General features: G+C 49.9%; 2 protein-coding genes across 5 annotated transcripts in view; one reads left to right on the forward strand and one right to left on the reverse strand.

The window, feature by feature from the left end:
- The window catches only part of LOC115893257, a 29,073-nt gene that overhangs the window by 12,157 nt on the left and 2,935 nt on the right, over window positions 1-13,981 (reverse strand). The gene's annotated exons all lie outside the window — the stretch shown is intronic.
- TMBIM1 (transmembrane BAX inhibitor motif containing 1) overlaps window positions 1-13,981 on the forward strand; it is a 30,821-nt gene that overhangs the window by 1,181 nt on the left and 15,659 nt on the right. The window contains exon 2 of one of the 4 annotated variants that reach the window (XM_030916051.1): window positions 432-521. The gene's annotated coding sequence lies outside the window, so the exon portion shown is untranslated. Of the gene's footprint in view, window positions 1-431; window positions 522-11,192; window positions 11,323-13,981 lie in introns of those variants that run through there. The other 3 variants (XM_030916050.1, XM_030916052.1, XM_030916053.1) reach the window with 3 other exon arrangements.

Raw genomic sequence — 13,981 nt, forward strand, 5'->3', positions numbered from 1 at the left:
GGATTACAGGCTTGAGCCACTGCGCCCGGCCCACTTAGGATATTTTCAATGTAGGATGAGTTTATTGGGATGTAACCCCTCTATAAGTTAAGAAGCATCTGTGTTTGTCAAATGACCAAATGAACCAATTCTGAGACCTAGTTCCTGGGCGAGGGCATCTCTTAGGCCTAGGTAATGACTTGCCCACTTCGTTGCACACATGTCTCTGTGATAGTCCTTAGGCTGTGCAGTAATTCCTGGGGCTGCCCCTGTAACACTTCAAGTGCCTTGTGGGTAAGGAGGGTGAATTGTGGGGGAGGGAGTGGAATCGGGGTTAGGGGTTGTGTGCTAGACTTGGAATGACCAGCTTAGAACCCTGGCTCCACTAGGAACTCTGCACCTTGGGGCATGTTCTTAATCTACTCAAACCTCATTCTGTTTCTCTCCACAAGGGACTGGTAATTTGCATGGAGCTACTCTGAGGATTAACCGTGATTACCCAGCGAAAGGACACCTTGCCTGGTGTACCTGGGCCGTCTCAGGTACTCCATACATGTTCCTTGATGTTACTGATCTCATTCTTGCAACATCAGCATCTGTCCTGGTGGGTGCTCAAGTAAATATTTTATGAATGAATGATAAGAGGGTGTGATCTTTGCCTCCATTTCCCATTGCATCATCCCAAATCAGGCCCTTGGGTCCTCATGCCTGGCCCATTGCAGGTACCTGCAGCCCCTAGCCATCAGTTTCAAGCAGGGGCTCCCCCTGCTCAAAGCCAGTGTCTACACAATCAAATTTGCATCCCTTGTTTTAGCAACACGGTCTCAGCCCAGTTCTCTAGTGTGTGGCATTCCTGCTGCTCCCCTCCACATGCGTCCTGTCTGCCAGCCTGCCCAGATCACCGTCCTGGATTTCTGCCCCATGCCATCCAGAGAAATCCTTTCAGGCAGCTTCCTCAAGATACCAGGTACCTTCCAGCCCTACCATGCTCCCGGGGATATGATACCCTCCCAGGAGTAACCATAACTAATGAAGGTCCAATTCTCAATTTGGGGAGTCTGGCAGCTCTTGAGGGAGGAGGGAGGAGAGTGAGTTCAGTTTTTAAGGAGGCTGATAATGCCTTTCCTTTGAGTACAGTTTCCTTAAGGCTAAAAATAAATTCAACCTCCTCTTTGAAGACTTTTCTGATTACCACAATTACTTGCATTGCCTGGTCACTACTCTATCTCCAGACCCTGGAAAAAATGTCATTTCACAGCCGAACAGAAACGAATGGTTTGGCTATGGTGGGGGCGGGAGGGGGCACACCCAGGGGGCACACCTGGGGGAGCCACAGCCTTTCCTTTACCGCCAGGCATGGTGGTGGGCACCTGTAATCCCAGCTACTTGGGAGGCTGAGGCAGAAGAATCACTTGAACCCAGGAGGCAGAAGTTGCAGTGAGCCAAGATGACACAACTATACTCCAGCCTGAGCAACAGAGTGAGACTCCATAAAAAAAAACAACCCTCCAGGTCTTTAGATAATAACTCTTTCAGTCAATTACCAATCAGAAAATTTTTAAATCTACCTGTAACCTGGAAGCTCCCTTCAACACACACACACATTCTGTGCCCCTGTCCCCTCCACTCTGACTACCTTGGGCCACGTGTTCTCAGGGTCTCCTGAGGGCTATGTCGAGGACCATAGTCACTCATATTTAGTTCAGAATAAATTTCTTCAACTATTTTACAGAGTTTGAATGTTTTCATTGACATCTTTAGGGTGAAATTTGAAGTCCTTAAGGAGGCCCTGAGGCTCTGTAGACCTGGCCCCTGCCACCTCCCCAGTCTCCTCTTGGGCCATGCCCCAGTGCCCACCACTTTCCAGCTACACCGCTCTCCTGGAGGTTTCTGGAACACTCTAAGCTCTTTCAGCTTCAGGGGTGTCTCCACACCTTCACATAGCTTGATCCTTCTGCTTAGAAGGGCCACAGCACCCTTGCCTGCCGCCCCCCACGGCCTGTCCCCTCTGTAGCTACTCTTTCATGCCACCTTCTGCCAACCTAAGCGAGGTGCCTGGGTGCCACTCTTTTGTTTTTGTTTTCTGAGACGCAGTCTCACTCTGTCGTTCAGGTTGGAGTGCAGTGGTGCCATCTCCGCTCGCTGCAAGCTTCGCCTCCTGGGTTCAAGCGATTCTCTTGCCTCAGCCTCCCCAGTAGCTGGGACTATAGGCGTGCACCACCATGCCTGGCTAATTTTTTGTATTTTTAGCAGAGACGGGTTTCACCATGTTAGCCAGGATGGTCTCGATCTCCTGACCTGGTGATCTGCCTGCCTCGGCCTCCAAAGTGCTGGGATTACAGGCTTGAGCCACCACACCCTGCCTTGGGTGCCACTCTTTTAGGGCACTGAGTCAACTTTCCTTCAGTGCATGTATCACAGTTTGTAAAGATACCTTTGCTTATGAGATGAGTTGCTAATATCTGTCCTGCCTTCCCCACTGGACTGTAATCTCCAAGAGAGCGGGGACTGCATTTTATTTACTTCTGTATCCCCACAGGTCTGGCACACGGTAGGCCCCTCATAAATGCTTGTTAAATAATGCTTGGTCTTAATGGTATTGGGGTTGAGTCCTGGCTATTAAAAAGGGGTTCCCCTTTCTTTTCTCCCGTTTTTGTTTGTTTGAGACAGATGGTAGCTCAGGCTGTTGCCCGGGCTGGAGTGGCATAATCACAGCTCACTGCAGCCCTGACCTCCTGGGGTCAAGCCAACCTTCCACCTCATCCTTCCAAGTAGTTGGGACTACAGGCACGCACCAGCATGACCAGCTAATGTTTTTATTTTCTTAAAGAGATGGGTCTCACTGTGTTGCACAGGCTAGTCTTGAACTCCTGGGCTCAAGCGATTCTTCCGCCTGGGCTTGGCCAAAATGCAGTATTACAGGTGTGAGCCATTGCGCTGGCCAGGGCTCCCGTCTTCTAGCCAAACAGTGCTGGTCAGATTCTGCCCTCTAGTGGTCATATCTGGGAACTGATTGTGGCTTGTTTCAACCCCTCCCTAGATGTTTTTGACTTGCTGGAAGTAAATGGAACTCAGTAGAAAGTACTGAGCGCAGGCCCTGGGCTATGCATCTGGCCAAGATGAATTATGACCTAGACCCTTGCCCCCAGAATTCCCCCTCAAGTCAATGACCAGCGCTATATAGACCTGTGCTGTTTCTTTTCTTTTCTTTTTTTTTTGAGATGGAGTTTCGCTCTTGTTGCCCAGGCTGGAGTGCAACGGCACGATCTCGGCTCACTGCAACCTCTGCCTCCCAGGTTCAAGTGAGTCTTCTGTCTTAGCTTCTCCAGTAGCTGGGATTACAGGCATGCGCCACCATGCCCAGCTAATTTTGTATTTTTAGTAGAGACGGCGTTTCTCCATGTTGGTCAGGTTGGTCTCAAACTCCTGACCTCAGGTGATCCGCTCACCTCGGCCTCCCAAAGTGCTGGGATTACAGGCATAAGCCACTGCACCTGGCCAGATCTGTGCTGTTTCATACGGTAGCCACTAGCTACTTGTGGCCACTGAGCACATAAAATGTGGTTAGTGAAACTGTAAAACTGAATTTTTAATTTTATGTAATTTCTTTTTTTTTTTTTTTTTTTGAGACGGAGTCTCACTCTGTCGCCCAGGCTGGAGTGCAGTGGCCGGATCTCAGCTCACTGCAAGCTCCGCCTCCCGGGTTCCTGCCATTCTCCTGCCTCAGCCTCCAAGTAGCTGGGACTACAGGCGCCTGCCACCTCGCCCGGCTAGTTTTTTGTATTTTTTTTTTTTTTAGTAGAGACGGGGTTTCACCGTGTTAGCCAGGATGGTCTCGATCTCCTGACCTCGTGATCCGCCTGTCTCGGCCTCCCAAAGTGCTGGGATTACAGGCTTGAGCCACCGCGCCCGGCCTAATTTTATGTAATTTTAACTCATTTAAACTTAAATCTAAACATTGGCTGCTCTATGGAGTAGCCATTCTTTATTCCTCTACTTTCTTAATAAACTTGCTTTCGCTTTACTCTAAAAATAAAACAATAATAAAATAAACCTTGATGCTTATTTCAGTTATTGGAAAACACTCAAGTATGTACATTTTACAAACAGTTTTTAGATTTGATCTAAATACAGATCCTATATTTCTGATGAAAAAGTAACATCCTAATTGAGATATGTGGTAAGTGTTAAATACACACCAGATTTTGAAGACTTAGCATTTAAAAATCCCATTAAAAATTCACCTGTGGCCGGGTACGGAGGCTAATGCCTATAATCCCAACACCTTGGGAGGCAGAGGTGGGTGGATCACTTGAGGTCAGGAGTTCAAGACCAGTCTGACTAACACGGTGAAAACCCATCTCTACTAAAAATACAAAATTAGCTGGGCGTGGTGGGGCATGCCTGTAATCCCAGCTACCTGGGAGGCTGAGGCAGAAGAATCTCTTTAACCTAGGAGACAGAGATTGCAGTGAGCTGAGATTGCGCCATTGCACTCCAGCCTGGGCAACAGAGCGAGACTCCACCTCAAAGAAAAGAAAAGAAAAGACTCTCAACCTACCAAAGCAGACTCCGCATTTTCACACGATCCCCAAGCGATCTCTTTGCACATTAAAGTTTGAGAAGCAGTCGCCTGTTAGACATCCAAGTGGTGATATAGGCAGCAATTCTCTGCTTGCCCAGAGACATAGGAAGCAAAGTCCAGGCTGAGAGTGAGGCTGCAGAGGGGGTGTGGGAGTTCTGAAGGGACTGTAGAAAGTGTGGAGTAATTGCCTAGGATGCGTGTGTTAGTATGAATAGACAAGTTAGTGTGCATGAACTTAAAGAGAGATCAGTCAGGACCGTTGCATGTTTTTACCCCCACTTTCGGCTGTGTGGGTGCAGAGCTGAGATTTTGCTGCTGAGAACCATAAGGTACAGTTGAGACTGCATGCAAAGGAGTAATTATAATATTGGAATCCAAGCTAGTCAAAGAGGAAAGTGAGGATGTGAGGGACAAGAAAGAGGTGGTGGTCAGGTGGAGTGGCTCACTCCTGTAATCCCAGCACATTGGGAGGCTGAGGAAGGAGGATCACTTGAGCCCAGGAGTTTGAGACTAGCCTGGGCAACATAGGGAGACCCCATCTTTACAAAAATTATAAAAATGAGCCAGGTGCAGTGGTGTGTGCCTGTGGTCCCAGCTACTCGGGAGGCTGAGGTGGGAGGATATCTTGGGTTGGGAATAAGAAGAAATCACTGTTGGCTTTTCTTGAGTAGTAGAGTTGTTTAGACAAAAGCAAGTGACTATGAGGAGGAGCTTCCTAACTGGGGGCAAGAGAGTGGGAGAATGAGGCCCAAGATGGACAAGGAGAGGAGCTCGAAAGTTGAGAATCCCCCGGTATTCTGACTGGCAGAGGTGGTGGAGGTCCATGGCGAGAGGGCAGGGCGTAAAGGCACAGCTGGAGCCTGGCTCTGCTGAGCTCCCAGCTCAGGCAAGTTCATCCCTCCAGGCGCTGCTTAGTGTGAAAGGATGTTGTGTTCATCACTGGGAGAATCACTGGGCTTCTATCTCACAAACAACAATAACAATGAACATTTTAACTCTGCCCTAAGCATTTGAAGACAGCTATTATTTTTCATTCTTACAACTACCCTATATTATTACCACCCTTTTTACAGACACGGCACCAAGGCTCACAGCAGTTAAGTAATATGCCTAAGGTCACAGAGACACCAAAGACATTTGAATTTGGATTCAAACCCAGGTCTATCTAGCACCAAAGCTTGCTGGTGCGGCTGGCGATTTACCTGGGAGCGCTTGTCTATGCTTCCACTGAAGATTCTGATTCACAGGTCTGGAAAGAAGTATCCCCAAGGGAACGTGCATGTTTTCACAAGCAGCTCAGGTGTCTCTGAGGGTCAGGGAAGATTGGAAAGCATTTCGCTGGCCCTGCCTGCAGCATGGTGGATGCCAGGCTGGTTCGGTGGCCCAGCTTCCTCATGGTACCACCCACTTCCAGTTATGGCAGTTTCAGTCACCATCAACATCCGCCATGTGCCTTTCTCACTGCCTTTCACCTAGATGACCTCAGCTGAGGAAGGTGCCAGAAGTCACAGGAGGTAGAGAACTGCAGTACGATGTCTTTTCTTTTTTTTTTTTTTGAGATGGAGTTTTTTCTCTGTTGCCCAGGCTGGAGAGCAGTGGTGTGATCTCGGCTCACTGCAACCTCCGTCTCCCAGGTTCAAGCGATTCTCCTGCCTCAGCCTCTGGTGTAGCTGGGACTATAGGCATGCGCCACCACACTCGGCTAACTTTTTGTATTTTTAGTAGAGACAGGGTTTTACTGTATGTTAGCCAGGCTGGTGTCGAACTCCTGACCTCAGGTGATCCACCCGCCTTGGCCTTCCACAGTGCTGGGATTATAGGCATGAGCCACTGCGACCAGCTGCAGTGTGATTTCTAAGTAGAGAGATGGGCCTCCGGCCTCACAGTCCTTTAGTGCCGAAGCTGGAACAAAACCTCACTTCTGAGACATCCAAATCCACCATTCTTTCCACTCCCTATTTCCTTAGGAAAGTGCTAAATAATATTTACGAGTAATACGGCCAATTTTAAGGGGGAGGAGCCCCCATACCCCACCCCCACCTCCCCAATACGTCTCTATCATTCAAGCCGGAGAGGCTCCCTCCACCCCACCTTAGAACATTAGCATTCAATTCAACAGATGCTGGGTCAGGGCCGTGCTCAGGCCTAGGGGTGAATGAGACATTGTCCCTGCCCTCCAGTGGGGAGAAACAGGCACTTTCACCTTGGGCTGGGTTCAATGCCTCAATTCAGTAAATATGTCCTCTGAAAAAAAAGCAACTTTGGGCCGGGCACGGTGGCTCACGCCTGTAATCACCTGAGGCCAAGACTTCAAGACCAGCCTGGCCAACATGGCAAAACCCTGTTTCTACTAAAAATACAAAAATTAGCTGGGGGTTGTGGTGGGTGCCTGTAATCCCAGCTATTCAGGAGGCCGAGCAGAGCAGGAGAATCGCTTGAACCCAAGAGGCGGAGGTTGCAGGGAGCCGAGATCATGCCACTGCACTCCAGCCGGGATGACAGAGTGAGTGAGACTTCATCTCCCCCCAAAAAAAGAAAGAAAAAAAAAGAAAAACAGAAAAAAGGCAACTTCTTTCAGAAAGTTAGTGATCAATGCATGGGTAGAGTAACACATTAAATGCTAGGTAACCAGACAGCTATGAGAAGGATTTGGAGGACCAATTAGTAGAGCCCTGGAGCTGGGCTGGAGGGTGGCAACAGAGTAAGTTCCCTGGATCCACCACTCCAATTAAGTTTTCCCTACCCATGCCCTTCAGGTTCCACCTGGGCCCACCCCTTCCAGGCTGCCACCACCCCCTCCCACCAATCACTAAGCTTTAGCTACTCCAGTCCTAAAATAAACATCAGCCTAATCCCTTTCACTCCCCCACCCCTCTCCCGGCAGCCGTGGACTTGACTCCACTTTCCTCCCAGGTAGTGTTACCAGAAAAATACAAACGACCAGTTAAATATGAATTTCAGGTAAGCAATGAGTACTTTTTTTAGTGTAAGTATTTCCAAATATTATATGGGGCAGTGGGATATGCTTACATGAAAAAAAATCGTTTGGCTGGGTGCGGCGGCTCATGCCTGTAGTCCCAGCAATTTGGGAGGCTGAGGTGGGCGGATTGCTTGAGCTCATGAGTTTGAGACCAGCCTGGGTAACATGGCAAAACCCTGTCTCTACAGAAAATACAAAAATTAGCCAGGCGTGGTGGTGCTCACATCTGTAGTCCCAGCTACTTGAGAGGTTGAGGTGGGAGGATGGCTTGAGCCTGGGAGGTGGAGGCTGCCGTAAGCCAAGATCGCACTACTGTATTCCAGCCTGGGAGTGCAGAGCCAGACCTTGTCTCGGAAAAGAAAAAAAAAAAAGTTTGTTGTTTATCTGAAGTTCAACTTTAACTGGTTGCCTTGCATTTTTATTTACTAAAGCTGGAACCCTACCCCAGGGGCACCACCAGAGCCTCCCCAACCCTCCCAAACTCCCTCTAGGTGGTTATTTTCTGGCTCCCCATTGCTTTCAGGGTAAAATCTCAATTCCTGGCCCCCTGCCTCCTTGGCCAGCTCTTTTTCCTACCCCTTCTACCGCATTGCACCCTCCACCCCACATCCTAGCTTGCTGGGGCAACTGGCCCTAAGCCCCTTTCCCTCTGCCTGGAGAACCTTCTCCCCTCCTCCAACTAGGCTGGTTTCTAACACCTCCTAACACTCTACTCAGTTGTCACCTCCTCTGAAGTCCTTTCCAGAACCCCCACCCCATTCCCCACACTGGGTTAGCAGCTTTCTCTGGGATCTGGAGAAACCAAGCGAATATTTCTTGATCTGCCGGCACTTGTCAAACTGTCGACATTGTAACAATCTGTCATTTTACCTGGCTCCCTTAGACTGTGAGTTTCTTGAGAGCAGAGGCTGTGTCCTTTCAGCCTTCTCACTTCTAGAACCGGAAATTCCTGTCTGGTTGGCAGACAAAAAGAGCTTACTTAATAATTTTGCAGATAAGGCCCAAGAGAAAAAACATCATTTATTGAATGCCTACTGCCAGCGAAGCACTGCTGCTCTGGGCCAGCTGCTTCAGGTGTCACTTCTGACCCTGTAGTCAGAAAAAGGGCTCTGGAGCAAAAGCACGCAGCAAGGCTTGTGTGGGCTTGCCTCGTGTGCCCCATGTTCCACTCCCCCAGTCGGGCAGATGTGAGTCGCTGGTGATTGCTGGTTGGAAATGGAATCTCCTTGGATATTCACCATCCTGGTGGTTCTAGAAAGTGGAGGGTGTTTTGTGGAGAAGGGGCCTGCTATGGTCTGAATGTTGTTGTCCCCGCTCCTATTCATTTGTTGAAACTTAATCCTCAATGTGACAGTATTAAAAGGTGGGGCCTTTAGGAGGTGATTAGGTCATGAAGGCGGAACCCTCTGGAATGGAATTCATGCTCTTAGAAAAGAAGCTGGTGGCCAGGTGCAGTGGCTCACGCCTGTAATCCCAGCACTTTGGGAGGTGGAGGAGGGCAAATTGCTTTAGCCCAGGAGTTCAAGACCAGCCTGGGCAACATCATGAGACCCTGTCTCTACAAAAAATACAAAAATTAGCTAGATGTGGTGGTACATGCCTGTAGTCCCAGCTACTCGGGAGGCTGAGTTGGAAGGATTGCTTGTACCTGGGAGGTCAAGGCTGCAGTGATCCATAATTGTGCCATTGCACTCCAGCCTGGACAACAGAGTGAGATTCTGTCTCAAAAAACAAAACAAAACAAAAACCAAAAAAACCAAAACAAACAAACAAAAACCACGCAGGTTGGAGGGTGTCTATTCCTTCCTTGGCCATATGAAGACTCAGTTAAACGATATCATCTGTGAAGCAGAGGGAGCCTTCATCAGACACCTAACCTGCTGGCGCCTTGATGTTGGATTTCCCACCCTCCAGAACTGTGAGCAATACATTTCTGCTGTTTCTAAATTACCCACTCTAAGGTATTTTTGTTGTAGCAGCCCAGATAGACTAAGACAGCCCAAGTGTAGAGAGCATGAAAAAATGTCGGGGATCTGGCCAGATTCCACGGGCCATGCATTTCACCTGCGGCGTTACTCCTTAAACAAGGGGGAAACAGAAACTGAGCAGAACTGTACTTGCTCTGGTGAGATCACACCTTGGGTGGGGACTTTCTAAAATGAGGTTCTTGGCCTGTAGGAACTGGAATTACATTGAAGGGTTGGGGTGTCTGGGGGAGCTAGCCCACCATAATGGCCACCAGTCCCCCTAACTCCTACTTAAACTATATTTACATAAATAAACATACATAGTGTGCATATGGGGGGCAGTTTAAAAAAATTTTTTTTTTTTTTTTAAATCTCTGTTTTGGAGCTGGACGCGGTGGCTCGTGTCTATAATCCCAGTACTTTGGGAGGCTGAAGTGGGCGGATTGCTTTGAGCTCAGGGGTCTGAGACCAGCCTAGGCAACATGGTGAAAACCTGTCTCTACAAAACAAACCAAACAAAAACAAACAAACAAAATTAGCTGGGTGTAGTGGCACACACTTGTAATCCCAGCTACTCAGGAGGCTGAGGCTGGAAAATCACTTGAAACCAGGAGGGGGAGGATGCAGTGAGCCGAGATGGCACCACTGCACTCCAGCCTGAGAAAAAAAAAAAGACATTCAGTGGTGGTGTTGTGTGGTGCTGACCTGTAGCTATTAACACAAGATAAGCACTTTAAACAGAGTTGGTCAACTACTGGCAGCCTTGGTGTCATGGAAAGAGCTTGGACTTTGGAACCACGGAAACTCAGGCAAGCCTCGGTAATGTTTCTTTCTTTTTCAATTGAGACAAGGTCTCTCTATGTTGCCAAGGCTGGGTCTCCAACTCCTGGGCTCAAGCCATCCTCTGGCCTTGGCCTCCCAAAAGTGCTAGGATCACAGGCGCAAGTCACCATGTCCAGCCTCCAGTAATATTCCAGAACTTCCCTGAAACTGTTTCCTCCTTTGCTACTGCATTCTTCATTGGGTTGAGGGTTAAGACCTACCTAACAGTAGTCGTCGACATCTCAGTGCAGGACTTCTGAATTCTGACTCCAGGAAAACACCTGCTTTCCTGGTTGAGTAATTCTAAACAGAGATTCTAAGTTCCATCTCTAGGTTTGCATGTTTGCAGTTTTAAACTCGAAAAGTGCATTTATCTCAAAAGCACAGAATTATCAAGGATTTTAATTACTGATTTATTTCTAATGTAAAAATGGGAAACAAATGGCCTCCAGTAGGAAATTAATTTAATCTGCATAGTCATGCAACGGAATACTTTACGGCATTAAGATTGTGCTTTTGAAGACTATTTAGTGAGAAGAAAAATGTTCATGATAAAATATTAAGTAAAAAGAAGGGCAGTAAACGAAACATCATACAATATACCCCACTGTAGAAAAACAAAATACATACAGAAATGTAATAGCCAAAGAAGGCCCCAAAGCGAACGCTTCCCCCTAGGAACTAGGAGGGGTGGAGAGAAGTTACTTTCTTTCCTGCATTTCTGTTTCTTTTCTAGCTTCCCATCAATATCATGTATTGCCTTTAAATCCGAAAATGCCGCCGTGTTATTAGTGAGGCGTCGTCGGGGCTCTGAGAGATGCGCGCGCCCGGGACAGACCCCTGCGCCCCCTGGCGGCGCCCCGAGGCCCCGCCCCACGAGGCCCGCGCGACGGGGCGGGGCGCGGAGCCCCAGCCGAGCCCAGCCCTGCCCCGCCCGGGAGGACTTGCAACACTCGGAGGCCAGGAACGCTCCGTCGGGAACGGCGCAGGCAAGCCAGGGGGCCTGGGCCGGCGCCGTTGGGGACTGTGGGCGGTGGGGACTGGGCCAGGGCTGGGGCGGCCACGCGCCGGGGCGCCTAAACTTTTCGGAGCCTGCTTCCGGCTTGCCCGCTCCTGGGCCCAAGGAGCCCGTTCCAGAATGGGGATCTCCCCGCCTGGCCCTTGGCGTTTCGCTCTTCCTGGGCGCGCGGGTGGGCCGCCCGGTCTGTGGAACCTGGTTAGCCTTGGGAGCCCAGCAGCGTGTTGTGGGCACTGGTGAGCGGAGCCAGGGTCTGGGGGTGTCCTCGTGTCCCCTCTTTCGGGCACGAGTGGCCTCTCTGTCGCCGGGCCTGTCCACCATGGCAGCCCGAGTGGCCAGCTGTGTGGGATGAGGGCTTTCATGGCCCTCAGCTGGTGAGAAGAGAGAAGGGGGGGAGACAGCCAGGGCCTGGCACGGACCCCAGGTTGCCCCCGCACGCGCTGGGCCAGTCTTGATGTAGACAGGTGAATATTTAAGGGGTGGGGAAAGGGGGTCCTAGCTTGCAGCTCGGGCAGAAGCCAATGAGCAGCTCAAGTGTTTGGCATGGAGAAGTGGCCACCTCTGTCACCATGACTTTGCCCTCTGCCAGTCCCACGTCCCGCTGCTATTTCCCGGCAGGGTTCACAGAGCTACAGCGGAGTAACATCCCCCTCGTGACTTCTTTGGGTCAGAGTGAAAACAAAACAGGGAAACGAGAAAAGGGAAAGCAAGTGGAGAGGCTGGGGCAGGAGCCAGGGACCAGTGGGAGGAAGCAGAGTGAGGCTGCTGGGAGGCCAGGCCCTGACCTTGTGGGGTCAGCACCAATTCTTGTCCTATGGGGTCTCCATCTCCTCTCACTCCTCTGTGGCCTCTGCGTGGTATCCAGGAGTTTGGGGTTCTACCTGAGCACCCTGGACATGGGATAAGTAGGCCTGGGAACACAGGTCAGAGCCAGATGTCATGGAAGGGCCCTCAGGTGTCCAGTTCTCTGGGCTCTGAAATATTCATCTCATCGGTGAGCTTTGGTTTCCAAGCTGGCGCCTTTGGGCTGGCCAGCGGTGGCAGGGGAGCCAGGTGCCTCCTGGGGCTGTTTTGTTGGCACAAAGGGGGAGCCATACTTCCTTCTCACCTGCCTCCTCTCTTTGTCTCTCCGGTCATGAGGATCCAGAGAACCAGTTTATAGCTTAAATGGAAGAGGCAGGACCACAGTGTCAGGAGCCCTGTCTTCCTGTGCTATGACCTCAAGGCCTCACTTGTAAAAATGAGCACATCAGAGAGGTAATGATGGGTTATCCTGTAAGTGTTGGGAGAGCCTCATGTCATCAGCTGGGGTAATAGCCACCTGGGCTCAGCTTCCTCCCCTGGGAATGGGTGCCTCAGCCAGACGCTGTCTACCTCAGAGCACCTCCAACCGCTGGCCTCACCCTGGGCCCTTCAGAAACAGCAGAAGCCACAGAGAAGGGAAACACACGTACTTGTGTGTTTTCAGAAGGCTGAACTGGGAGGACCAGAGAGTGGAAGCTTATACACTTCTCTGGGAAGAAGTTCTGCTAATGACATGGCTGACCATGACATGGGCCTTCTGGACCTATTCTGTTGGGGACACTGGAAGGGATGACCTTGACAGAATCTTCCAACCCCAAGATTCTGGGATTCTAGGCCAAAACCTGTGTCTTGTTTTGAAGTAGAAATGATATCCAGAAGTCCACAGGCCACAGTGGCAGGTACCTCCATTGGAGGGGAGGGAGTTAATAATGGGCCCCCACTTTTGTCTGTAATGATTTGTGCTTTGCTCCGTTGCACAGAGGTGAGGTTTAGGGGTGCCCATTTCCTGGTTCTGTGCTAGCTGGATATGTCCCCCAGCCCTTGGCAGTAAATCCTATGGTGGGATAGCAGCTGTGTGGAATGGGGAAAGGGGAGGACCCTCACCAGGGATCCTGGCACTGGACTGACCCCCTGAAAGTGAGAGGGCATGTCTAGTACTTCATGTGACGGCTCTGAGGGGCAGCTAGGTGGACACACAAAGGTTTTAAGAGAGGAGGAGTTAGGATATGAATGATTCTCAGGGTTGGGTGTCTATAATACAAAGGTGGCCTGGATCAGCATCCCACAGAATGTTAATAGGTTTGCCTTGATAAAAGTGGTTCAGGCTTAAGGAAGTTTGAAGGAACACTGGGTTAAACAAAGCTGAACAGGGTTGCTTATGGCAGGACTTCTCAGGGGCTGAATATGCCATTGTGAATTTCCAAGAAGGGGGCGTGGATTGTTTCTCAAGAGTCATCTGTTACCAGTACTCATTCATTAACGTCTCCTGGGGCGTGTTCTTTAGAACAGTCAGGGAAGTGCCTGGCTAGGTGATTCTGTTTCTCCACTCTCTGGCTCCCATAAACAAGTCCCTACTCCTTTCCCCCACATGGCCTGATTTAGGGATAAAAGGAGGCCAGGGGATGTCATTTGCCTGGATTCCTGTGGCTAGTTCATGAACCCAGGTCAGTGGACTTCCTGCCTCTACTCTTTCTTTTCTAGAGTGTTATAATGTTTAGCTCAGGGGTAACTGATCACCCAGGAAGAGCCAGCCATAGGGTCCAGACAGCATTATGGGTACAGTTTGGGAGGGTATGGACAGCCCCATACTGAGAACATGCCATGTC

The sequence above is a fragment of the Rhinopithecus roxellana genome, chromosome 14 (genome assembly GCF_007565055.1).
Source record: "Rhinopithecus roxellana isolate Shanxi Qingling chromosome 14, ASM756505v1, whole genome shotgun sequence".
Classification (NCBI taxonomy): Eukaryota; Metazoa; Chordata; class Mammalia; order Primates; family Cercopithecidae; genus Rhinopithecus; species Rhinopithecus roxellana.